Below are 25880 nucleotides of genomic sequence, written 5' to 3' on the forward strand. Positions count from 1 at the left end.
TTCTATTTATTTCATTTTTAATTAATAAGTGTTAAAAATAAGTTATATATATATATATATATATATATAGTATGAAGTAGTCGAAGTTATTTTGTAATAGATAAGTGTTAATATAAATTATTTACTTTATTAAACAAAACAAAAAGCTTACAGATTTCTTTAAGTCACTGAAATTGCTTTGTACCCCCTCCTTTCATTTTTAAAAAAAAAAGGGGGGGGCGGCTTTTGATAGAAAATATTTAAAAAATTGGAAATTTCAATGTAAAAAAGAAAAATGATACGTCTTGAGAACTTGAAATATTAACTGTCTTTAATTTTTTTTTTTTCAGGATGTTATTTCTTCAACTGAATTTCGACCATGGTTTAATGAGGCATATTTCATCCTTGAGATGAAGAGAGAGTGAAGTAATTTAAATGATTTAAAATTTAAAAAAATATACATCTTGTTTTTGTTTATTTTAATGAAATACTTTATATTAATTTTTTTTCTTTTTTTTTTTTACAAAGGAGTCACCAGTTATCAAGGCCCACAGGTCACTCGAGAATAAGGGTCAATGAGTGTACGGTGATTACTGAGACAACAGCGTAATGGTTGTTAGTGATGGAAATTGGGTACAATTTGATAATTTAAGGGATGGCTCAACAAGAACTTGTTTAAATTGGACTTGAAGGCGTCCATGTTGTAGTTAGCTGGAAAGTAGGCTATGGAACATAATTCCGCAGGCCAGAAGTTCTAGAAAAGAAGATTTGTTCATGGAACTTGCGTTTAGATTTAGGCACATATATAGAGTGGAGGAAATTGTTGATAGTGATTTTAGATAGATGTATGCTTTTTGTCAGATTGAAGCTCAGATTAGCATCAGACAGGCTCGCAATATCTCTTCTGTTTGTGCGTGTGTGGGTGGGTGGGGGGGAAGAGTCACAAAGAAAAGAAAAGGGCATGATCTGGTTTTGAAGCCAGTTTTAAACTTTGTTAAAGCAGGATGCTCTGAGTAGCTCTTCCCCAGATGTGACAACAGTACTCCATTTTAGGATCCTGTACAGGTAGAGGATTGTATCAGCGATAGAATAATGCAACCATTTTTTCAGCAAACTTAATTTGTTAAATAAATAGTGAAAATTTCATTAAGATCAGATAAGTTCGTGCTTTTTGGAGGACTTAAAACAAAAACATTTTCTTAATCAGGAGTAGAATTTATGTTTTTATTAAAAAACAAGTTATTTTCACTTAATAAACTAAAGTCAGGTCATCTTGCGAAAAAGAAATTGGGCAGTTAAAAAGAATCAAATACACATATTCTTATGCAAATAAGACCTGTTGCACTAAACAATTATACAGAGCTAACAATTCAATTTAAAACAGATTAAACCAAGTTTTGCTCTTTCCTTTATATTCATAATCTGCTTACATCTTGTCAAATGTAAACCAAGTGAATTTTAGAATTAAAATTGCTTTTTTTTTTTTTTTTTTTTTTTTTTTTTACAGAATTATCTTATTTGTTATTATTTTTTGTTTGTTTGTAAACTCACTGCAACTCTTTTTTTTCAGCCAGTTTATAACAATCTGACTTTCAACTCTCAAGTCCAACGTTAACAAATTCTTGTCAAACTGTCCACTTAATTATTTTAACCCATCGTTTCTTATTATCCCAAACTGTTGTTCTTTGCCAAGCTAAATTTTATTGACCTTTATTCTCGAGTGGTGTTTAGGCCTTAATAAACTGTGACATACTAGTAAGTAAATAAATTATAAGTAAAAAAAACAAAAAAAAAACACGACTTCAATACAAATTGCAGACTCAGTTGGTCGGGGCGGGGGTCAATTATGAGTTGACAATTTTTACAAGGATCCTTACTTATTTGGCTCGCCATGGTGGGGAGGGGGGTGCAGAGTTAGACACAAGGTCGTTTCTTATTGTGGAGGAAAATCCGCTCCTCAAAGTGCACTCTGTATTTGGGCAAAATTTAAAACTGGCTCAGTCTCAAAGGATTTCTCCTTTACTGACAGAACAGAAAATATGAAATATAATATCAGAACAGATACTACGATTTGCTCTTAACGAGTTGTAATTTTACTTATTGTTATTTTATTATTTTTTTTTATGTGATCTCAATCTCTAGTAAGCAAACAGATTCTTCAAAATGCAGTACCCCTTTAAAAGTATATGAATGGAAAATTTGAAGATGTTCGCCTACATTCTTTCAACTTTCTATAAAAAAAAATATGTAAATCCACAAAAACAATGTAGAGAAAGCAAAAATGCTATGTGGCAATGAATCAACAAAGACCAATGCACATACGCTCTTCATGTAACTATTCGTTTCACACACAGCTGTCAAGGACGTCAAGAAAGGAAATCAGTTAATATGGATCTTCGATAACTTGTTCACATAACCTTTTTAGACAAATATAAACCAACAAGATTGTCAGTTGAAAGATATTGGCAGTAGCCTCCTGCATGGTGTAAAGAAATAACTTACAGGCGCGAAATGTATTTTTATCACGAGCGCCATAAATAGAGCAATCAATTGCAAAGTGATAAGTTAGACTCTTTAAGAGCAAAGCAAATTATATGGTACAGTTTTGGTATCAGTCGACTAAGTGGAGAGGAAAGAAAAAAAGAAATCCTGTTTGATTCAGTTATATATAGCTCAATAGTAAAACGTAAATTCAGCAATCTTCATTTATATAAAGTTGGACATATGTATATCTATATTATATTTTTCTTAGTCCGTTTGTCCGTTCCACTTTTTCTTGTAAACTACTGTGCAGATCTGAATGAAATTTTGTATGGACCTTTGTTATAAGGTGCAGCAAATGGTAATCGTTCGATGCACTGTGAAGGATTAAAATAGGGATTAATATTTAATGCAAAAATGAGCACAACTTTAACCATATACAACTACTAATTTGACAGAAAACACTCATCAACAGGTTAGAACTTTTACTAATTTTTAGCAGGTTTAAACTAATTAACCGATCATTGGATATTTTGTAATAAAGTCACTAAGCATAAGAGTGAGTAATGTAAGCTATATTTATTCTTATGGAAGTGGAAAAACCTTTATGAAAATACAGATACCTCAGATTGCTGTGAATTTTTAACACTAGATATTAGACATCAATTAATAAATATGTCCCAAATTTTAGTTTCTTTTGGATATTTTAAAAGGGGCATAACATAGGCACAACCTCCCATTTGAAAATTCAAAATATTTCAGATTTAATCCATAGTTATTAAGCATCAATTAAGCAAGCTTCCTTGAATTCCCATTTCTTTTTAAGACCGTTTAATCTTAAGTTTTAAATCGTAGACATTTTCTTGAATAAAAATCATGTAATGAATTTTGATCAAAATTTGAATAAGGATTCCAGATATATGGCTCAATGGCATTATATCTGGATTTTAATCCCCATAAGAGAATATGAATGTAATGCAAAACTGTTTTGTCTTGGAAATTAATTTTACTTGTCCTGGGACATCTTCTAGTTATAAATATTATCTCTAAAGAGTGGAACTATAAAATTGCTGCCCAAGAAAAAAAACAAAAAAAAAAAAACAATAGGATTCCATTTATGTTTGATGAAAAACAGTTTTCCTTTTTTTGTTGCAAACCATCTACTAGGTGGCCAGTTGTGTACAAATCCCAAGAGCAATAGGAGCCTTTTGTCATGTCCGAAAGTGACACAATCTTCAACGAGCAAGATAGGACAACTCATGTTTTCTGCCGATCCATGTTATGACAACAAGACCATTGCCAACACCCTGAAAATGCAAATCCGGGCGGTTCAACGCTTGAGGGCACGGTTATGGTCATGGATGTGGTTTCAAGTGAGGGTCACATCATGCCACCTCACATTTTCGAAGTCAGCTTGAAAGTCAACACCAAAGTGTACCTGGATGTGGCAGCAGGACTTGGTGCTGGCCCACAAGTCTAAAGAGACCCAGGCTTGGCTTCAGAAAGAGTGCTATAACTTTGTACCCTTCTTTCACTGACCACCCTCCTCCCCCAACCTGAACCCGTTGGACTACTTCATTTGGTCATATGTCAAGAACATCACCAACATGACCTCCCACAACACCAAAGCCAGCCTGATCGCTGCCATTCGCCAAGCTTCCGCCGGCGCTTATGGCAAAGCTTCCAGTTCTGGATCCATATCGAGGTGGTGATCGAGGCTGAATGCAGCTACATTGAATGGATGCTAGCTCTACTACATAATAAAGTTACCTGAATTGAATTTTTCAATAAAAGTTTTTAAAAAAAGCTGTAGTATTGTTTTCTTTAGGGTGACAAATTTATTGTTCCACCTTGTATATTAATCAAATTATACTACTTTGTGTGGTCTGTATGTGTGTGTATTTCTCGCCTCTACATGACTTGCACATTATTTCCTAGTAATCAATTATCTATCAAAATCAAAAATGCAATAACATAAGCTGCTACAACAAACTTTTTTAACAATTTTACTTCAAAGAAAAAAAATAATTTAGTTACGAAATTGAATCCATCAGAATATATTTTGATTTCTTCTTAAGCATATCAGCCATTTTAAATTTAATCTTTTGTTTAATGGTAAAAACAAAAAAAATTACTTTGTTACCCTTCGAAAATACATTACATTAGTTATAGTCTTGTAAGAATTTGATTTGATTAATAATTTAATGGCTAAACAAGGCTGTAATAATTAAAGTTTCAAGATCCTATTTAAAAAGAAAATAATTAAGACTCCCAGGCGCTGGTTAGATAGAGCTAGTATATTATACCATAAAAAGAGTTCAATATTTTACAGTATTATTCCAACTGTAATACACATATATACTCTTTATTTGTTTTTACATAAGCAGTAATATGTTGCTACACATTCATGAGCATGTCTCAGTCAGCTAGTTACTAGAGACCTCTTCAGGCAATAAAGCTTATACGAAAGCAAACTCTTGTATTAACCTCGTTATATTTCATTAATTACTTAACCTCTGGAAAACAATAACCTCAGATTATATATATATATATATATATATATATATATATATATATATATATTATATATACACGCATACATACGGTTCGTTCAATAAGTTTCCAGACTTTTTTTGTACAGACATTTAAATTTATCATAGACACTAGAAAATTCAGTATGTTCTTGCAATACATCTAATGAGATGACTGACTAATTTTTATGATTTCAGGTTCAAATTAACAGCCAGTAAGAATTGGAATACACTCTACTAAAGCCCGATTGTCACAGCTGGTGAATTTTGAAAATGCAATCTGAACGTGAGGACATTTTAGAAGAACAGTATGTAATAAAATTCTGTTTTAAAGTTGAGAAAATGCCACAGATACGCATAGAATGCTTCAGGCTGCTTTTGGGTCATTTTGCATGAATCGGGCATCAGTTTTTGAGTAAGAGATTCGAGGAAGGCAAAGAGTCAGTGAGGGATGATGAGGTGTGGGAGGAGTAAGGAAGTCAGACCGCCAGAGTTGATTGGCCAAATAATGAATTTCATGGATAAGGACCGTCATATGTCTATAGAGACAATAAGTGCGAAGTATTTGTGAGGAACTGAAGTTGCGGAAGATTCGTGGAAAGTTTGTCCCAAGGGTGCTCCATCCTTGTCACAGACTATTTGATCAAGATGAGCATCAAGACAGTTTCTTACCCTTGCTATAGTCCAGACCTTGCTCCCTGTGACTTTCGGTTATTCCCTAAGCTAGAGGAAAACCTTAGCGGCTGTTGTTATGAGACATTTGAGGAAATGAAAGAGGCTGTGACAAGGATCATTGGCACGTCACACAAGAGGACTTCATGAGACCTTCCAAAAGTTGTTGGAACGGTACATTGCAACCGGAAGAGATTACTTCAAAGAGGACTAGAGTTTCATGTGTGTACTATCAATGAAATTGGTCATACGAAAAAAAGTCTGGAAACTTATTGAAGGCATCTCATATATATATATGTGTGTGTGTGTGTGTGTTCGGCTTCGTTAAAAGCTTGTTTCTCATACACGATATCACACTTGTATTAAACAAATCCTTTATCTGTAGTTCTGTAAATCCACTTTTTACACATTTTCTTATCCAATGTAAACCTAAAACCCAAACTAATTATAAATTGTTGCAACAATACTTCTATAGAATGGTCATATCGACCTGAATGTTTCACAGCTGAGATTTACAGAACAATTAGTGTAAGACCATGCCTGTTCCCTCGACAACTGCCGACCCCCAACACTTGCATGTCATGGTTTTCTGTTCCTATTTATCACTCCTATGTAGTAGTTTTTCATCTTGGTGAGCACCAAGGTAACCCACACTGGTTTACAAGTTGGGTATGTAAATAAAACAACACAGATTCACAAGAGAGAACACAAACTTTGATACACTATAACAGTTGAGAGTGTGTGTATGCGTGATACCGTCATGGAAAAGAGCCCTTACATGTCAGTTAAGTTCCAGTGCATCAGCTAAGACCCGAGATAATTTATCCGTCATTATTGTTGTTCAAGTGAAATCAGCTAATCTTGAATCTGCTAAAGTTTTGTCCGTTTCCTTGCGTCTACTCCAATCTGCTTTTATCTCCCCTCTGAAGAGTTATCAATCCTAGATATATTTAGTTTCAGACGGAAATCCTAAACGTCTTTGTCCCAGAGTAACTGATAACTTTTTTTAAGGGGGAGGGAATCAAAAGAACAGTAGGCAGTTTGGGAGAAAAGAGGTGTTAAAAAAAAAAAAAAAAAAAAAAAAAAAAAGTGGTAGTAGGCCAGCAGGCTCAAACCCGTAACGCGAAGGAGGAAAAGATGAAAAAAAATGTCACAGCTTTGCAGTTGCGCCAGTGGCAAAACCAGAAGTCACGAATGTCAAAATTAAGCGCCGTCAATCAGAAAACACGATCACTTGTAAAAAATGTCAGCGGAAAAAGCAACCCTCCTTGTAGAAAACTGGGGAGTTGAGGGTGAAGAAATTATGGTTTTAGCAAAGTTTTTGATATTTGTCATTCGAAAGATCAAGATTTAAAATGATACCTGTTTCGTCACGTTTCAACGCGTCTGTCGGAAGTTTCTGTGAGACATATAAACACACACACACACTTTACCCTTTATATATATATATATATATATATATATATATATATAGATAAAAGATTAGAACATAAAATTATATAAGGCGACACATCTAAACCAAGTTTAAGGCTCCCAAAATTCTGAATACAATTGTCAGAAGGATCCGTGGCACAATGGATAAAAGTGCTAAGTTATAATCAGTTCTAAATAAGTCTCTGGAAGTTGACGGTTCAATTCTTGGGATGGGAAAATTATTTAAGACTTTCTCCCAGTCATAACTGACAGAACAAGAACAAGCTATTCCCGTGGGTTAAATAAAGAGTTCAGTTGAAAATTCTGTACAGATTCTCCCCCCCCCTCCTCCGAGTTGGACAAGATGCATCTGAAGAAAGTCAGAAGAAGAGGCTATATCAACAGAAACGTTATAAAAATGACGTCCAAGATGAGATTAGTAATACAAATAATACAAGTTATAAATCATCATCTCAAAAATTCTGAATCAATAATTATGCTCTAATAAATCTAATATATAAAAGGCTATATGTCTGTCTGTCTCCATATTTTCAAACTATCTACTTCGAAACTAAAAGTCGTAGAGCAGCGCTAGGGGCCTCAAATGATTGGATTTTTTACGTGTTTTATGTGTCTTTAGCCAGTTAAAATAGTTTTTAAAGGGGTCAAAAATGGGTCAAAACTAAAAAAAAATCGTTATACATTTTGTACATTCATCATAGTCCATTTTAATTTTTAATTAGTTCATGTGCATGTCATGTTGGTACAGTGGTAACGTCATCAGCTTTAAATGCTACAGTTTCAATTTTAGCTGATGGCCCCCAAATACTTTTTTTTTTTTACTTTTGAATCACAACTATCATAATATATATGAAATCTGGACAAACTAAAATATCATATTTAAGTGTATTTTACACCCGGGCAAAGCCGGGCGCCCCCACCTGCTAGTAAATAAATAAATATGAAATAACTGCTTTTGTCATAATAGGAATGTCTTTTGTACTTTTATTAGGCTCAATCTCATATTGATGATTGGTGCTAATTAAAATGACAATCCTCTGCAGTAAATAACTGGATGCAGAATGTAGAGCGGGAGACAAACAATGCCCACTAGAAATAATCATAGCATTTTCTATAAGGTTTAATGTAAGATTATTGCATTAGAAAGATCAATAATGTTCAAGAATTATTTCCTCCCCCCCCACCGCACCCCTCTCATAATGATGCAAGTTAATTACATGGTTTAATAAGAAACATTCTTTCATAGATCTATTACATGACACAGGCATAGCATTAAAGGAAAGCATTCTCTCCACATGAATATTAAATGAGTTAAATGACTCATAAAAGATGTATCAGGAAATCATTCATCACGCATACATTTTTACAATATATGCATCACTGTATCTGTTGCCACACAAAATTATATTAACACACGGATACACAACATGGACAGTAGACATACATGCCTAAAACATGCCTGTTGTAAGATTAGAAAATAAATAAATAAATAAATAAAATAAACAAAAAAAAAAAGAAATGAAAATTCTTAAGATGCATTCATTTAATTTGCACATCTAGCAATGTAAAGGTTATTTCAAACTTAAGTAGGATGGAACAACGACGGACGGAACTCTTCTATAGAGATGTGTTGAAACATTTAAAAATTACACCGGTTGACCCTTCAAAAATGCCACCCACGGAACTATTAATAAAATTCACAATCCTTACTGCAATCCATCTACAGAGGACGTTCCAAAAGTAATGCCTCCTATCTTTTTTTTTTTTTTTTTTTTTTTTATAAATTTCCACCCAAATGGATCAGAGGAGGCTGGAAAATTTCATTGTTATGATGGCTTAACTTATGCATTTATGATCTAAAAGTTTCATCTGTCTGTTGCATATATTGATGGTATCAGACTAAGGAAGCAATCTCTGTTATGGACGTGTGTTAGAAACAGAGACACGTTATTGAATTCCTCCACGCAGGAAAAAATTGAACCGATCAACATTCACCAGCACCTGTTGAATGTTTACAAAGCTGATGCAGTTGGACAGTTAGAAGATGGGTTCATTGATTTCAAAATGGTGACAAATGTGAGTGACAAAGCATGTTGCAGACTTTTACGACCGAGGTATCAAAAGAGGCTGGCAAAAGTGCATTGATAATGGTGATGATTATGTAGAAAAATAAATTCTGGAGCACAAAAGGTCGCTCGTACTCCCGTCTTTGTAGCTCTTCAATGTTTTAGTTTTTTAGGTAAAAAAAAAAAAAAAAAGATAGGATGCCTTACTTTTGAAACAATCCTCGTATTATATTTTTCTTAGTCGGTTTGTCTTTTCTACTTTTTATTAGGAACTACTGAGCTGATCTGGCTTAAAATTTGTATGGATTTTTGTTATAATAAGAGTCAGCGAACTAAGTACTAAGGTAACCGTTTGATGCACAGTTAGGGATTAATAGGGATGAGTCACCACAATACCACATTTACTCTAGACGTTTGGCATAAAACACTGATTTTAAGTTAATAGGCTGAATCGCGTTAAAAAGTCTCGTCCAATCATATTTTGGTTCATAATAAACTTCAGTTTATACCTGACTTGTCCAAGTTCCAGCAATGAATGTATAACAGTCTTGGTTTTATTGCTGTTCAATGATATAGGGAGAGAAAATTGGGTGATCGTTTCATCAGTATCAGCTTCACACTCACCAAACCTTAATTCCCCAGATTTTTATTTAATCTCCAGACAATTCATGAACTGAAGAGGGCCATCACAGCCAAAATTAAAGCAGTGCCAAGAGAGGATTGTCTTACAATTATTGATAATTTTTCATGTTATATCCTGTAAAATGTCGGTAAAACAAGGACTTCTCCAGAAGACTTTTCTGAAGATGGACAATAGCTTTTCGGTATTGCAATTTCTGTCTGTAATGAGTAAGCAAGCATCATGGTGTACAAACGTTCTGAACGTTTCACTATCAATCGGTAAATAACTGAAGAAAACAAAGACTGCTGGACATTCCTGACTGAAACTTGGTGGACAAGTCAGGCACAGATTGAATCTTATTTGTCCCAAAGATGATTGGCTTGGAGAAAGCATTGTGAATTTTATTAACAATTTCGTGTGTGGTATTTTGGAGGATCTTCCTGTATTTTGAACTTAAACGCAACACACTGACGGATAAACAGGGCATTTTATAAAGATGCTTAGCTACATCTAAAAGTATTATTTCCAATTCAAGCGAGATCGACAGAGTCACTTAGAAGTCCATTATCCAAAAAGAAAAAGAACGAAACACAATGTAAACATGTTTGTATTATTAATTAAGAGTTGGAAAGATCAGTAATATTAAATGGCAAGTGCTGTTGATAACGTGATAAGCATTGTTTTCAAGCAACAGGATTTCTAAATTAAGCATTGTTAACAAAACAATGATAAAGAGATTAAAGGATTCGCTAATGTTATTTATTCTGCGTCCCTTCCCTTGACCATTCACATGAAATGCAATCGAAAGAACACAAGGCATCGAAGGTGTACAAAAACAAAAGAAATGAAAGGTAATACACGACTATTTGGATCATGTGATTTCTAAGATAAGATTAACATGCTTCGGATATTTTTTTTTTCATCAGATAGGTGGTTTGAATAATATTGCTGAATGTGGAAAGCAAAGCATACACAAATAGACTATTTGCCGAATCAGCATCTATGGGATTGTACCTTCAAGAATGCTTACTATATATAAGTGCAGGCTCCCTACTTATCAAAATTGTAAAACTATAGTCCTACATTAAAGTTAGGACTCCTGTACTACCAGTCTGAAAATAGCAATCAGACAAGTTGTCAAACTTGTGCCCTCGACCTTTCAGAACAGAAGCGGTCCAAACTAAAACGGAGTTACAAACAAGTATCCCCATGTCTTGTTAACATCTCGAATTATCTGGTCTACTGCTTTGATCTTGGTCGTTATTTTTATGTTTTGGACAATATAACCATCTTAAGAAAGTCAGAGACTAAAATGTTGTGAAAATAACTGAGATGGAATAGTAGCTTAAATGATGCAAATTATAAATCCTCATCTCCAAAGTTCTAAAACTTGGTTTTCTTTCCAACATTTTAGCAATTGTATTCTTCAGCCTTCTAGAGATGCCTTTCGTTGTGGCCGGTAATCTCCTAGGAATTTTTAACTAAACCTTTAATCTAATCCACTGGGGTAGCTTGCTCTCATTCTATGCCCTTTTAATACACCTCATATCAGTTAATTTTCTTGTATTTCTTCATGGGAGATTGAACTTGGAATCTGTAGATAACATTCACTCTTAGAATATCTCTTAACCAAAAGTAAAAAGAATATTTTCACGCACATAGCATTTAAAGTTAAAAATGGAAAACGTAAGTTAAGCAAGGAAATGAAGTTTTCCATGAGTGGTGAAGTAAAACATGAATCTGTAGTTGTGCCATGTGAGGAAAGCTAGTGAGTTCCGGCCTCTGGGGAATTTCACATTAAGGGTTGAAAGAGGAAGACAGTCCACATAGAAGTAAATTACTTTAAAGATTAGTAGGTACTTTTGCAGTTTAAAGCCTGTTTTTCCTAGAATCTCTCTCAGCAACAACTGGCAGCCGATGGAAACTGACAGATTATACTCAATGAATAGAAATAAAAAACGAATAAAAAAAGAAAAGAAAATAAAACAAGCCTACCGTAATAATTTAATAAATTTTACTCTTTAATTTAATGGCAACTGCGTTTTTTGTTGTTTTTTCTTTCATTTGGGGGTGGGTAATAAATTTTGCTTTTTTGAATCAGTGAACAAATATATTTTTTTGTTTTATTTGTGTACTAGCGGGGGGTACCCGACGATGCTTGGGTGTTTTGAGGTGTGTGTGGTTTTGGGTAAATCAAAACTCGGGGGGAGGGTTAAAATAAAAAAAAAGTTTTGGTAGGTGAGTATGAGGATCGAACCCGAACCTTTGAGGCAAAGTTAGAAATGAAAGTGTGAAAAAGAAAACCCGTGCGACGTTAACCACTGGTCTACGGCGACATACAATGGAAACACGTTTGAAGTCACGCAGTTTGGGTATGTTTACCCAACTTTGACCGTTTTTTTCCCCCAACAGATGTTGAGGAGGGGAAACCAGCTCCCCATTGTCCAGATTGAATAGCAATGATATAAGAGGAGTTTGGCCCCACATTGATCAAAGCTGATTGCTCCTGGACGTTTCCCGGTGCGGTGCTGAGAAGACACCGTTTGAATTTAGTTTCACTTTATTTATACTAAAAAAGCAGGACAAACAGCCGACAGAGTGTAATAGCGCGAATCTCATAATAGTCGACGTAAATAGATCTAGACACTACACGCGTTTCTAAATCCTAGATATCATTATCTAGCGGGTATATAAACAGTTGTAAGCGATCGTAACGACCCTGGGAGCGTGTGCGAAAGAAGCCTTTGCGAGACATACACGAAATGGTCACACACATTTTACCTTTTATATATATAGATTTGTGTATGAAAAGTTATTTTTGTATTTTTTTTTACGACCAGCTCCAGCATAATATAAACATCCCCAACTTCCCATGTTAAGAATGGCTTTCAGAATAAACATCCCCAATCTCGAAAGCCATTCTTAACATGGGAAGGTTAGGTGTTTATTCCGAAAACCGTTCTTAGCATAGGGAGGTTGGGGGGGGGTGTATTCCAAAAGTCGTTCTTAACATGAGATGGTTGGGGCAGGTCGTAAAAAAAAAAAAAAAAAAATACCGTTATTTTCGTTCCTTGTCACAAAACTTGTTGAAGTGCAATGATACACTGCCTTTTCTGTTCCTTTTAAACTCTTTCCTTTCTTTTTTTATTCCAATTTTTACCGTCTGCTCGCTCACGTCTTTTTTCTCACTTGGTATAATCTGGTAGTTTTTATTGTTCGCTGGGTGTTGCCAAATGAAACTCACAAAAAAATGGGCTTTAAACAGCAAAGATACTGATTAGTGTAAAAAGTAAACTAAACCAGAAAAAATAATGGAGTCATTTGTAGTTCTTAATTGCTGCTATTATTATAACCACTATGAACCCTGCTCTTGTCATTCTTAGTGATATCACTTTCCATTGAGCAATAATTTATGTATCAACATGAAGAATAGCAATTTCTGTTGAAGACGATTGGGGAAACTGGGGGATGAAGGCATCTTTCCCTTCAACTTTACCCGCACACAATATTATGAGGGATATTGTGTATTGGAATAAAAAAAAATTGACTCAGTATAGAAGGATTTCTTCTTCATTAACTGAAGCCAGAACATATAAAATGTAGTATCAGAACAGATACAACACTTTTCTCCAAGCCAAACAGTTTAATTTCCATGTGTTACTTTACTAAATAATGTGTGACGACCAAAAGCAACTCTAGGGAATTTTTGCGGCTGTTGTCTTGTTCCCTTTGTGGAATGGCTAAACTTGGAGACATCGACAAGATGAAGTAAAAAGAAATGGGAAAGAACGCCTTTAAAAAAAAAAAAAAAGTCTGAAAGCAAAATCTTTTGTAAAAAGCAACCAAAAGGAAGAGGGCCATTTTGGAAATTGTCATGCTGACAATAGCATAGAAGAAAGTTTACCCAAAATAGATCTGATAAATTGTCAAAATGTAGTTACAAGAAAATACCGACTTATGTAGATTAGATAGAAAAGAGAGAAATGGCGAATAAAATCTTATAAGTTGATGTAAACATAGAATTGTTAAGTGCTTGCTGCCAAAAGATTATACGAATAAAATGCATTAAATTTTCAGATTTAAGACACGGCTAAATGAATTGTAAGTTCGTGCCGCACAGCACATGTGTTAAAGGGGAAAAAGATATTTATTTGAAAAGCTGTCAATTGTCTTTTAGCTAATATTTGCCAAATGCATCTATCTCCTCTATTGGATTTTATTAATTTTCGAAAGTCCGAAAAAGCCAATTTTGTATACTTTTTTTCAGGTTTTAGATTTTTTATTTTATTCTTTAATTAAAAGATTTGTAGTCTATTATATAACTAACCGTTGCCTGGGTGTTTGTAGGTGTGTGTTGAGCAAAAAAAGTTGTAGTAGGCATGCAGGCTCGAACCTATGACGCAAAGACGGAAAAGAAAGCGGAGGTGTGCATAAGGGTGAAGGGTGTTGGTTAAGCAACAAAAAAAAAAAAACAACAAAAAAAATAGGAGTAGTAAGCAGTTAGAAGGCAGTAATAAAGAGAAAAGAAGAGAGAGGAAAAGACCCAAAAGTTGGTCTTAAAATGTCACACTCCAGTAAATGATTTCCTTTCTCTGTATGATTAATATCAAACAGAATGTTAATGAACAGAGTTTCTTTGTATGAACTTCATATGCATTTAACACATTATCATGGGACAGCCTCCCTGTAGGCTACAACATGAGTTTTCACAAACCGTTCCATTGAGCAATCCAATTTTGTTCATTTTATTTATCATTTTCAGTCCTCTCCTAAGATTCATCATTAAACTAACAATCTCATTAACCCACATACTCAAGTGACTTTTAGCCTTGACAAGGTGTGACCCATTAGTAAAAAAAAAAAAATAAATAAATAAAGTTCTTTTCATTCTGTTTGATATAAAAGTGAACCAAATACTTTCCTTTATTCATACAGCAATCATTAGAAAGGCAATTAATTGATAATGGTAAAATAATGAGAAATGATAAGATGTATCAGATGATTAATATATCATCATACAGAGATTAGATGTTCAAAACACAAACTTCTGATTGCCTAATATGAAATTAAGATTGAAAGATGTGCTTAATAGATATTAAAAAAGATATATACATAGCTAACATTATGTGTGTGTGTGTGTGTGTGTGTGTGTGTGTGTGTGTGTGTGTGGAGAAAGAAAATGAAAAAAAATAATAAATCCTTAAAAACATCTAAGATGACATACTGTTGTCACATATGGGGAGATTCTGCTCAAAGTATCATTTTCTGCCTAGATAGAGTACAAAACCGACTTTAAAATCTAGTGGGTGATGTCCTGTTCTCTCAACTACCTCTTTCTCACAAAAGAGACGTTGCTAGTCTTTCTCTATTCTATCGTATTTTCATGGCAGGTGCTCAACTGAGATTTATTGTATGTCACACAGCCCCACACCTCCCATAAAATATTCACAATAAAAACTCATCTAGCTATTCATAATATGCCATTTAATCAGATTTATCTACTTTAAAAAATACTATTAAAAACGAGTGTACACCTCCCCCGGTCAAAAACGACAGAAAAAAAAAATTATGTCTGCAAAAAAACATTGAAATTGGTGAAGTTACAAAAAATAAAAATAAAAAAAGGGAAACGTTCCAAACTGAAAAGATTAAAGCAGAAAAAAAAAAAAAAAAATTAGTCGGTATAGAAAATTTTCAGTTATTTGATTAAAAAGATAATCCCATAATTTGTTTTAGTCAATATTGGTCTTGCTTTCTAATCAAAATTTAAACTAGACATGGTAGTCTGGTTTTAAATCAAATACGTGGCCATATTATTGAAGTCTTCTGTTCTGCACACCTCTCCCTGTATTGTCCAAATTTAATCTTCTGAGATCATCAGAACTAAGTCTTTAAGGCTCACATAACACATAGATATGATAGAACAATACGATCAAATGATAAACATTATTATTTTGATACCAACTAAAAAAAAAAAAAAAAAAAAAAAAAAAAAAGGAGCAAAGGACAAAATGTAATCTTTAATAGACTTATTCAACTTACAGAGCAAAATGATAAGGTAGAAGCCACTGGATGCATGACGATCAAAGTCAGTAATGCAAGACATTTGTTTATCTTTAAAACTGTCATAGCGGCTCTATTTTCAAGGGTGATAGCTCTCCCTTCTTTGGAAAAAGGAAAAGAACTAATCATTTTTAGATAGTATAAAACACATTCTCAGACAATTTCTCTCCATGCAATGCAGGTCCTCAACCCTCACTAGCTAGGTTTCACTTCCATACCTCATCACACTGCATACATACACGTGCCTTATAGACTAGTTTTGATTAATGATTTTAATGCCAAAATTTTGTCCAAATTGGCTTGTCATACTCTTGCTGGAATAAAGTATTCTCACAGTAAAAATGTTGCTGTATACTCTAGTACACCCAAGAGAAAAAAGAATGCTGTTCACATTCACACTTCCGGTTTTGCTAAATTTCTCATGTAAACGAGTCCACTGCATAAAACACACATTTTGGCACACTTGTATTGCAGTCTCTCTGCAAATGGTGAATTTATAACCGAACAACTTCATTTGCATTTGGTAAAATATTGTTTATCCTCTTTAACGGTTTGTTCATTAGGAGTTAATTCTGCAGATTTGCTGACATCATTTTGTCTCCAATATACAAATCTGAATGCAATGCAGGATCATGCCTCTTGACCAAACATTTTTAAAGAGGAGACTGTTGGTTTGGCCACTCTGCAGTCACAACACAGGAGAGTTCATCCACAAAGCAATAAGTAACAGATTGGTAAAGACGCCCAGGAGGCCAGCTGAAAACGTGATTACAAACCACCAAAGGCAATATCTAACCTACCTGCAGTTCACATGTTTACAATGTTAGTCACTAGTACTGGGACTGACTGCCCATAACTATCTTGGCTGCTGCAGACCGAAGTGTTTGGTTTGCATTCATTCAGAATGCTGTGGGTGAATGCTGCCAAAGTGTAGTTTCATCTATAGTGTTTGCTGCTGCTGCTACTACTACCACCACCACCACCACCACCACCAGAAAAACAAAATTTCAAAAATTAAAAGAAAGAACTATGAACATAAAAAGAAAGTATTATCTAGCTTTATTATCTTTTTAGATAATAAGAATAAAAAAGTTAAAGTAAAAAAATATGCACATGAGTACTAGATATGTATATAAAAAAAACAAACAAAAAAAAAACAGACAATGCTTGGGGTTCCTTTTTTTTCTGCTACATGACGAGATCACATATACACTCAGAGTTTGACTGATTAAGTCAAGTATTCGTCTTGTGTTGTTTTGGCCACAAAGGTGATCATCAGGTCACAGTAAATTGTTGACCTCAATTTTCCAGATACCAATAATGGTGTACAAGACTTGCTTGCTAAGTATTGATGCTAAACATGTGCTACTAAGCAAAGTACAGCAGCAAATCTAAAATGAATAATCCTAAAAATCATCAGAAAAAAGAAAAAAAAGAAAAAAGAATCCAATTTCAGATATAAAACCATTTTGACTTCTGGCTATTTTCCTTCTCTTACGACCAATATGGATTAACATCATCTTAATTAAATATAACATATCTCACAATTTCCTACAAGTAAACTGGACAACTGTATGAAACTACAATCTTTTCTTTTGGTTGGTATTCATATATTTTCTCCTCCCGTGAACTCTTAATACATAGCATATTCTTATTGAAATGCCTCATGTTAATACAAACATGAATAAAAGGTTCTGTTGAAGACGTGTAATTAAGAGGAATGTTTAAGATGATTCACTCGAATCATATTGTTGCCAGGAGCTGAGCAGCATGACTATATATGGACATATATATTCTCTCTTCTCACTTTCAGCATGCAACACAATCCAACATTTATTTTTCATATGAAATGAATGAGATATACAGGGTGTTCGCGAGAAATTTGACATATTTATATTTGGTTACGTTTTTCTGCAGTTTACATATATTAACCCACATTTCACATCATTTTACAGCTTGAACCCTTCTTCATCCATATAGAAGATGTCAGAAAGGATAGATAACTGGAACCCACCTGAATCATGGAAGAGAATAACTTGCATCATCATGATTCGTGCCGGTCAGCAAAATAAGGATATCATAATTGCTGCCCAAGTCTCCCTGAACACTGTAAAAACAATCAGGCATGAACTAGAGACTTGCAATGGAGACTACGAGGCTGTAGCAAAAAGAAATATCCATAACAGGTGATCAGATTGCGTTCGCACAACAGAATTTCTCGAAGATCTGCAGGAAAAAGTGTTGAGAAACCCTGGCATTGGAATTCGGGCTTTGGCCCGTGAAATGAATGTTTCAACCTCTACCATGAAGCTTGCACTCAATGAAGACCTTCGCTACTACTCATACAAGCGACGCAAAGGTCAGCTGCTCACAGAAAAAGCCCGTCAAAATCGTTTGACAAAGGCGAAGAAACTTCTGAGTAAAGTGAAACATCCTGCTGAATCACAAACAATCTGGTTCTTTTCCGATGAAAAAAACTTTTGCCAGAATCAAAAACACAACACACAGAATAACAAATGGCTTGCATACAATCCAAAGGAAATTCCTCGTGTAATGCAAACTAAATGTCCCCAAACCGTGATGGTTTTCGGATGTGTGTCCTCTGAGGGTGATGTGATGCCTCCTCATTTTTTCAGAGAGGGCCTCCGATTGAATTCAGATGGTTACGTGGAATTGCTAAATACTGTATTCAAGCCCTAGATAACAAGAATAGCCAATGGTTGGCTGTATGTATGGCAGCAGGATTCGGCCCCTTGCCACACCTCTGGGAAAAGTCAAAAATGGTTGTCTGAAAATTCTTATGACTTCACCAGTCCAAATGTTTGGCCTCCAAACTCCCCAGATCTTAACTCCATGGATTATTTTGAATGGGGCGCAGTTGAAAAAGACACCGATCACTGTGCCAGTAATACAAAAGCCCAGTTAATGGATAAAATTAAGCTAGTTTTTGAGGCTCTTCAAAGGGAGACTGTAGCATCAGCTTGTTCCAGGTTCCGAAGCAGGATTGAGGCTGTGATCGATGCTAATGATGGTTATTTTGAATAAAACTTGTTGACAGTAGTGTAATTTCTGTGTCTGTTAATTTTTTTTCAATTCATTAAATTTTGTAGTTACATAGTACTTTATCTTTTTCCTTACGAAACCGTCAAATTTATCCCGAACACCCTGTATATCACTTATCCACGGGGTGCCCTAAAATCTGGACATTTTCATTCAATCAAATTAAATATAAAATTCAATTTTTTTTTTTAAACTGATTTTATTATTATTATTTTTGGGGGGAAGGGAGGGCACAGATGGAAAGAGAGAAACAGACAACTGAACAGATATAACCAAGCAGTTGTAGGGAAAGAAATTAAGAGCAATTTATTTGATCCGTGACACAATAGATAAAAGTACTAAGTCATAATCTCTACAATTACATAAATGCAACTTCGTGTGCGTGTGTGTGTGTTAGTTCCTTATAGACTCTGAAACGGTTGAACATATTTTCTTTAAAATTTACAGAACTTTAGTGTATAAGTCTAGCAGGGATCTTAGTTATGTCTCAGAATACCCCCCCCTCCGATAATTACCGATAATCAAAACCGTTATTTTAATTTATCATCGGTGAAGTAATTTTTTCTATGTCATCGCTTAGCAGCATTGATAGAACAATGGGCCGTGAAAATTCTACTGTGGGTAAGTTGATAGCGTCTTTTTTTTTTTTTTTTTTGCATGACATGGTCTTTAGGTTCAACTCCAAATGTAAATTTTTTAATTTTATTTTCATTTACTGTAAAGAATTTTATAAGACTTGAAAATTCACGTTTTTTTTTTTTGTTTTGTTTTTTTGCATGACGTGGTTTGTAGATTCAAACCCTGCACGTAAATTTCTTAATGATTTTTCATTAACTGGAAAAAAGTTTATAAAATAATTTTATAAAAGAAACAGTAGGTTCCCTAGAATGCAATGTAGAATAACATTGTGGACTAAGTTACTGCATGGAGGCATGTGAAGTTTCCTCCCAGGCGATTTCACAGATTTCGATGACTATAAAAATATAGAAGTGTGAAATTTTCGTTGATAATCATTCAATTCTGGGCAACGACGGGTCTCCCTGCTGATCAATTCTAATTGACAGTTTTCCAGATGTTGAAGCTTTCATCCTTAATACAGGTGATATTAAAAATTATTTCGAAATGATGTGGGTCTGTAAAAAAATAGTGTTAAAAACGGTGTTGTCCACATCAGGTCAGAGTAAGCAGGGAAGTAGCAAATTCCATTAGAAGTTTAAAACTATAGGGCTACGTATCAGGATATGATGTCATTGAGAGAAAGTCAAACGTGAGATGTAATGAAGAGAAAAAAATCTTTCTTTAGCAGGTGAGCTGACTGGGTTCAGACATCTTTTTCAAAGCTTTGTCTTTGTTCTTTCTTCCATAAAACAGTCAATAGAAAGTTTACATAATGCGTGAAAGAATAAAACATCAAATTACTGATGCCATTGTTCCAATGTGTTGCTGGTGTTGTTTTCTACTTATACATTGTTATTATACCTCCAAAGAAAGAGGAAGGAAGACACTTTGGTTGTTACTAGTGATAGGAGGATTCCAATACAATTACCAACTGTGATTTTTTTAAAGCATCTATTTAGTTATAGGGTTGTTGTATTATTTTATTTTGGGATTATGTATGCAATGCAATATGTACATATATTTTATCAAATGCAAAAAAAAAAAAAAAATTCCTACACAGGTGATCTATAGATAGTTTAAAATCAATAAATATTTATCATTAGTACCAGCAATAGAAAAATTAAGATTTAAACAAAAACAAAATTAAAAGAATCTGCTTTAGCATAGGAAGATATGCACAAGTTTTTCCGATTCTGATACCCCAAAAGTTTTGATTACTGATTACAATTGTCTCAACAATAATTGTTACATCACTATTATGACCATCATGATAGCATGAACAAAGTCCAATTCTGGTCTTCAAGCTGGGATTTACTGTTAAACTCTGCAAAATGCAGACATCTTTCTATTGACTCTCCACCTATTGTTCCCCTGACAATCAGTTTACCATCTCAACCACACAATATCACCGCTTATGTAAAGAATCTTGATATAATTATAGACAAGTACTTCAAACCAACATGTACTAAGATGGCAACAAAGCCAGTAGGATTCTTTACCTGATCCTGCGATCCTGTCTCACTCTAACAGTCAACACTAATACAACCCATTCTTAAATACGTCATCCAAGTAACAAACTTATCTATAAAAAGATATCGTACACCTGGAGCAAGTTTAATGGTTGGCAATCAGAATGGTGACAGGAATCTCCATGTTTGCCTACAAGGTTTGGCTCCATCCAAAGACTCAATCTATCTCACTTAGGCAATGGAAGATGCAAAGAGATTTGATTTTGGAATACAATATCATTAATGGGAATTTAAATCTATCTTTCAAAGAGTTTTTTTCTTCAGTGCCAAGTTGTGGGATCCACGGAAGATGTACTGCCATCGTTTTTGACTCAATAGAAAGAAAGCATCATTCTCTGTCCATATTTCTGTTACATGGAAGTACATATCAGACGAAGGTTGTGATGATGACCGCCATATTCAGCTTTAAGGCAGCCTTGGACAAACATTAAGACTATATGTGAATGTTGTGACAAAACCATGTGATTGCCTGTCTGAACCCGATCTGGTTTCTGTAGTCTTCTCCATTTTCTTTTCTGGCAGTGTCGTCATCTCACATTAGCAGCTGTCGAGGGGGACACACATGGGTTCACATTTATAAAAATGAAATAAAACAAAAGCAACAAAAAGAAACCACAGACTTTCATACTTTCGGTAAATATTAGCTGCACTCTAGGTTTACATATGACACCATCGACTCTACATGCTAATGGCCACATCTACATTGTCTATCAAGGCCTCTTTGTCATTGGTTGATCAATTCATTTCTCCATCTGCTCAGAGTTATAACCTGCATTCTCAACAGTGTCCAATTGTCATTAAGATGGTCCAAAAACAGTTTCTGTCACAAAATTCATGGCAGCACCTAAAACTGTCCATAAGCTAGCTCTAAACCTACCTTTTATGTCGAGGTCTTTTGTTTGTCACACTTTGACCAACAATCCCATTTAAGCTTTCTTTTGTGTCTCTTTGTGAACAAATTTCTATCCATTGTCTTTCCAGAATAGCATTTTCTATACCTTTGTTTGCCTTCTTTTGTTATACTTGTACTCTCTCTCACCCACTTCCCAACACTTGGAGGGGGGGGGCGTGGATAATATCACAGATGTAATTCACTTCTGTCTATTTACATGGCTTGTTATGCCTTGTAATTTTTTTTAACCAAATAAATTTGATTTTTACAACTAGATATCACTATTAATTGAGCAACTACTTACGATAAGTCAACGAGAGACATAGCTGTTTTATGTCAATGAAATATTTACAGACCATTTGGAATGGATCAAAGAAGCTTCCATGCTATGCACATACAAAAAAAACAACAACTTTAAAATGATTTATAAGCAGCTCTAATCCATAACCTTTTTATAGAACAAATATATTGATTCTTAACCTAATTTTAGCTTTTCAAAATCTAAAATAACTTTTTTTTTTTTTTTTTTTACACAGTGATCACCACTTATCAAGGCCCGGAAGCCACTCAGGGATAAGGGTTATTGCAAGTACATTACGTTAGTGAGGAGATTTGATGAAGTGTTTACTTAAGGGGGCGGTTCATTAGGAATTTGTTAACATTAGACTTGAAGACATCCAAGTTGTAGTCCGGAGGGAAGCAGGCAGACGGTACAGAGTTCCACAGGCGTGCAATTCTAAGAAAGAAGCTTTGTTCATGAAATCCACGTTTTGATTTAGGCACAGATATAAAGTGGGGGAAATTTTTCACAGTGGATTCAGCTAGACGGGTGTTTTTCGTGAAAGATTGGCGAGGGGGGACCAGGGATTGGAGTTTAGACGAGCACCTGCCATGAAAATAACGATAAAACAAGGATAGGTTCGCAACGTCTCTTCTGTGGGAGAGGGGTTGCAGGGTAGAGAAAAGGGCATCCCCCACTAAACCACGAAGTCTATTTTGTACTCTGTCAAAGCATGATAGGCTGTTTTTGGCAGCTCCTGCCCAGATATGGCAACAGTATTCCATCCTTGGCCGTACTTGGCTTTTATATAGATAGAGAATTGCATCAGTAGTGAGATATCTTCTGGAGCGGTAGAAGGATCCCACCATCTTTCCAGCGACCTTGGCAACAGACTTGATGTACGTGTTCCATTTCAGATCAGGAGTAAAGGTCAAACCCAGAAGCTTGTCAAAACACGGGGCCTCACCCAGACGAGAGCCATCCATCACAATTGATGCCAGCTGGGGATCAGAGCGTTGCTGATGTAAGGATAGGAGTTTGGTTTTGGAGGCATTAAAGGTAACTAGCCACATCTTCCCCCACTGAACCACGTGCTGAAGATCAGAGGAGAGAGAATCAGAGAGAACTTTGTCATTTACAGCCTTTGATGTGTTGCCGTAGATGGTCGTGTCATCAGCATAGATGTCAACGAATGACTTAAGTATGTGTTTAGGGAGGTCATTGATGTAGATCAGGAAGAGAGTTGGGCCCAGGATTGACCCCTGAGGGACTCCAGCATTTATATTGCAGGCCTCCGATTTTTGTCCATCTATCACTACTCTTATGAGCCTATCGGAGAGAAATGATTTAATGATTGAGAAAACATTTCCAGTTATACCGTAGCTGGAAATCTTGTGAAATAGACTCTTATGCCATACTTTGTCGAAGGCCTTTGATATGTCAAGAGCAATTGCCCTAGAAAGGAAGCCTTTGTCAAGAGATTCACTAATCCTGTGGGATATAACCGTCAGCACATCTGCGGTAGATCTTGCAGAGCGGAAACCATATTGCAATATTAAAAACAAAATAATGGATAAAAATAACTTTCTTTTTTTTTAAATTAGACAAACGTAATCTTAAAACAATTTCATCACTTTTAAAACAGATAAACTAGAATAGTTTTTTGAGCAAACATATTCAAGTTCCAATAATCAATCAATCATCAGTTGATAGTTACAGATAAATAAAAAATGAATGGTCTCTTTTGATAAGTCATCTTTTAAGTAGATCTCAAAGTTAGTTTTCTATGACCATAGATTAAGGAAAGGCACAAAGGTTTAAAGATAAACTGTTTTGTTAAAGATAAACTGTTCAATTAAAGTTCTGTTGGAAGAAAAGCAATCAGATGATCATATAATCAACTATATCATATACCATCAAGGGAGGAGTTATTTCCCAAAATTCCTCTACTAGATAATGAGATGGTTTTTTTTTTGTTTGTTTTTTTTACAAGAGTGCTCAACCAGCTTTAGGCGTTCTTGGTCTACCCCACATGGAGCAGAACCTCATGTAATATCTGCCCTTCATGGAAAAGTTGGTATACAGCTATTAAGGTTCAATAGATATTTTTATTTTCAGTTGAGATTTTATTCAAAGTTCAGCTTCTTAAGGCCTCAGTATATATACCGAAATATGTATGTGTATATGTAGCACTATCTTATAAACACTAACTACGAATCAACAACCATATAAATTGTTTTAATATATAATTGTTTAATATATCTACATAAAATTTTATAAGGAGATATAATATTTTATGTATTGATTTTCAATATTTACTTCAAGAGTGCTCAATACATAAATACAGCTACATAGTAATTTATGAAAATCTAGGGCAACTAAGCTAGAGAATCTTAATTGTCATATTTTCACAAATCACTCGCACACTAAATATATATTTATATACAGGGTGGAACGATGAAATTGTCACCCTAGAAAAGATGACACGATTCCATTTCCATTTGGTGAAAACCGGTTTTCTTTTTTCAGTTGCTGATCATCTATGAGTTAGCCAGTTGTGTACAAATCCCAAGAGCGATAGGAGCCTTCTATGATGTCTGAAGTGACACAATGTTCAATGAGCGAGATCGGAGATGCACTACTGTACAACTTATGCTCTCTACCGATTCAAGTGATAATAGGAGTGTGGTAGCAGGACTCGGCACTGGCCCACAAGTCCAAAGAGACCAAGGCTTGGCTTCTCTCACTGATCTCGCTCCTCCCCCGACCTGAACCTGCTAGACTACTTTGTTTGGTCATACGTCGAGAATGTCACCAACATGTACTCCCACAACACCAAAACCAGCCTAATCGCTGCCATTCGCCGAACTCCCGCTGGCGCTTGTGGAAAAGGCATGCTCCCCGTTCCAGATCGAAGCAGTGATTGAGGCTGAAGGTGGCTACATTGAATAATGTCAGCTCTACTACATAATCAAGTTACCTGAATTGATTTTTTTTCCATAAAAGTTTTAAAATGAAGCTTTAGTGTTTTTTGTTTTTTTAGAGTGACACCCTGAATATGTAAATGTAGCAGCTATTCTAAAATTGTATCATCAATGTACACAATTCAAATGTCCTCTCTAACACACACACACACACACACACACACACACACACACACACACAGATATTTTAAAAGAGAACAAAAAAAGCAAAACAAGTTCTCTAGAATTAGGTTAATGCATTTAAATACTAAGTAGTGAACAAAAAAAAAAAAATAGAAAAAGAAAAAAGAAATGAATGTCAAGATCAAAACTACATCCTGTGGATATGGCTTTTCATAACCAGTGGTTAGTAAGGCAATACTTTTTGCAGACAAGCGAATCTCATCAAATTAAATGAGAGGAATAAAGTTAAAAACAAAAACTTTCTATTATACAGAATCATAAGAATACAGAGACCGGGTCTCTTCCATGCAATGTTAACAAACTAGAAATCTTGAACATGTACTGTGTTCGATGCATCCCTTTCTCCAACCAAATTTCAAACCATACTAATGGCATCCAATACTCTCCGGAAAAGAAATCCCTGCCTTAATCACATTCTTTAGCAAGGAGAAATTCATCTGCATCAATTACATCAACTGGTTGGAGAAAGCATATAGGCGACTTACA

The 25880-nt window shown here is 34.8% G+C and overlaps 1 protein-coding gene and 1 long non-coding RNA gene across 15 annotated transcripts in view; one reads left to right on the forward strand and one right to left on the reverse strand.

Annotated features, from left to right (window-relative positions):
- Positions 1-406, forward strand: part of LOC145265104 (uncharacterized) — a 47211-nt gene extending 46805 nt beyond the window's left edge. Inside the window, exon 2 of the long non-coding RNA XR_013864631.1 lies at positions 330-406. This is a non-coding gene — a long non-coding RNA (uncharacterized LOC145265104). The remainder of the gene's footprint in view (positions 1-329) is intronic.
- LOC145263756 (huntingtin-interacting protein 1-like) overlaps positions 1-25880 on the reverse strand; it is a 282859-nt gene that overhangs the window by 191246 nt on the left and 65733 nt on the right. The window lies entirely within an intron of this gene.

Source organism: Euprymna scolopes, chromosome 1 (genome assembly GCF_053919585.1).
Source record: "Euprymna scolopes isolate OS-2025 chromosome 1, ASM5391958v1, whole genome shotgun sequence".
NCBI lineage: Eukaryota > Metazoa > Mollusca > Cephalopoda > Sepiida > Sepiolidae > Euprymna > Euprymna scolopes.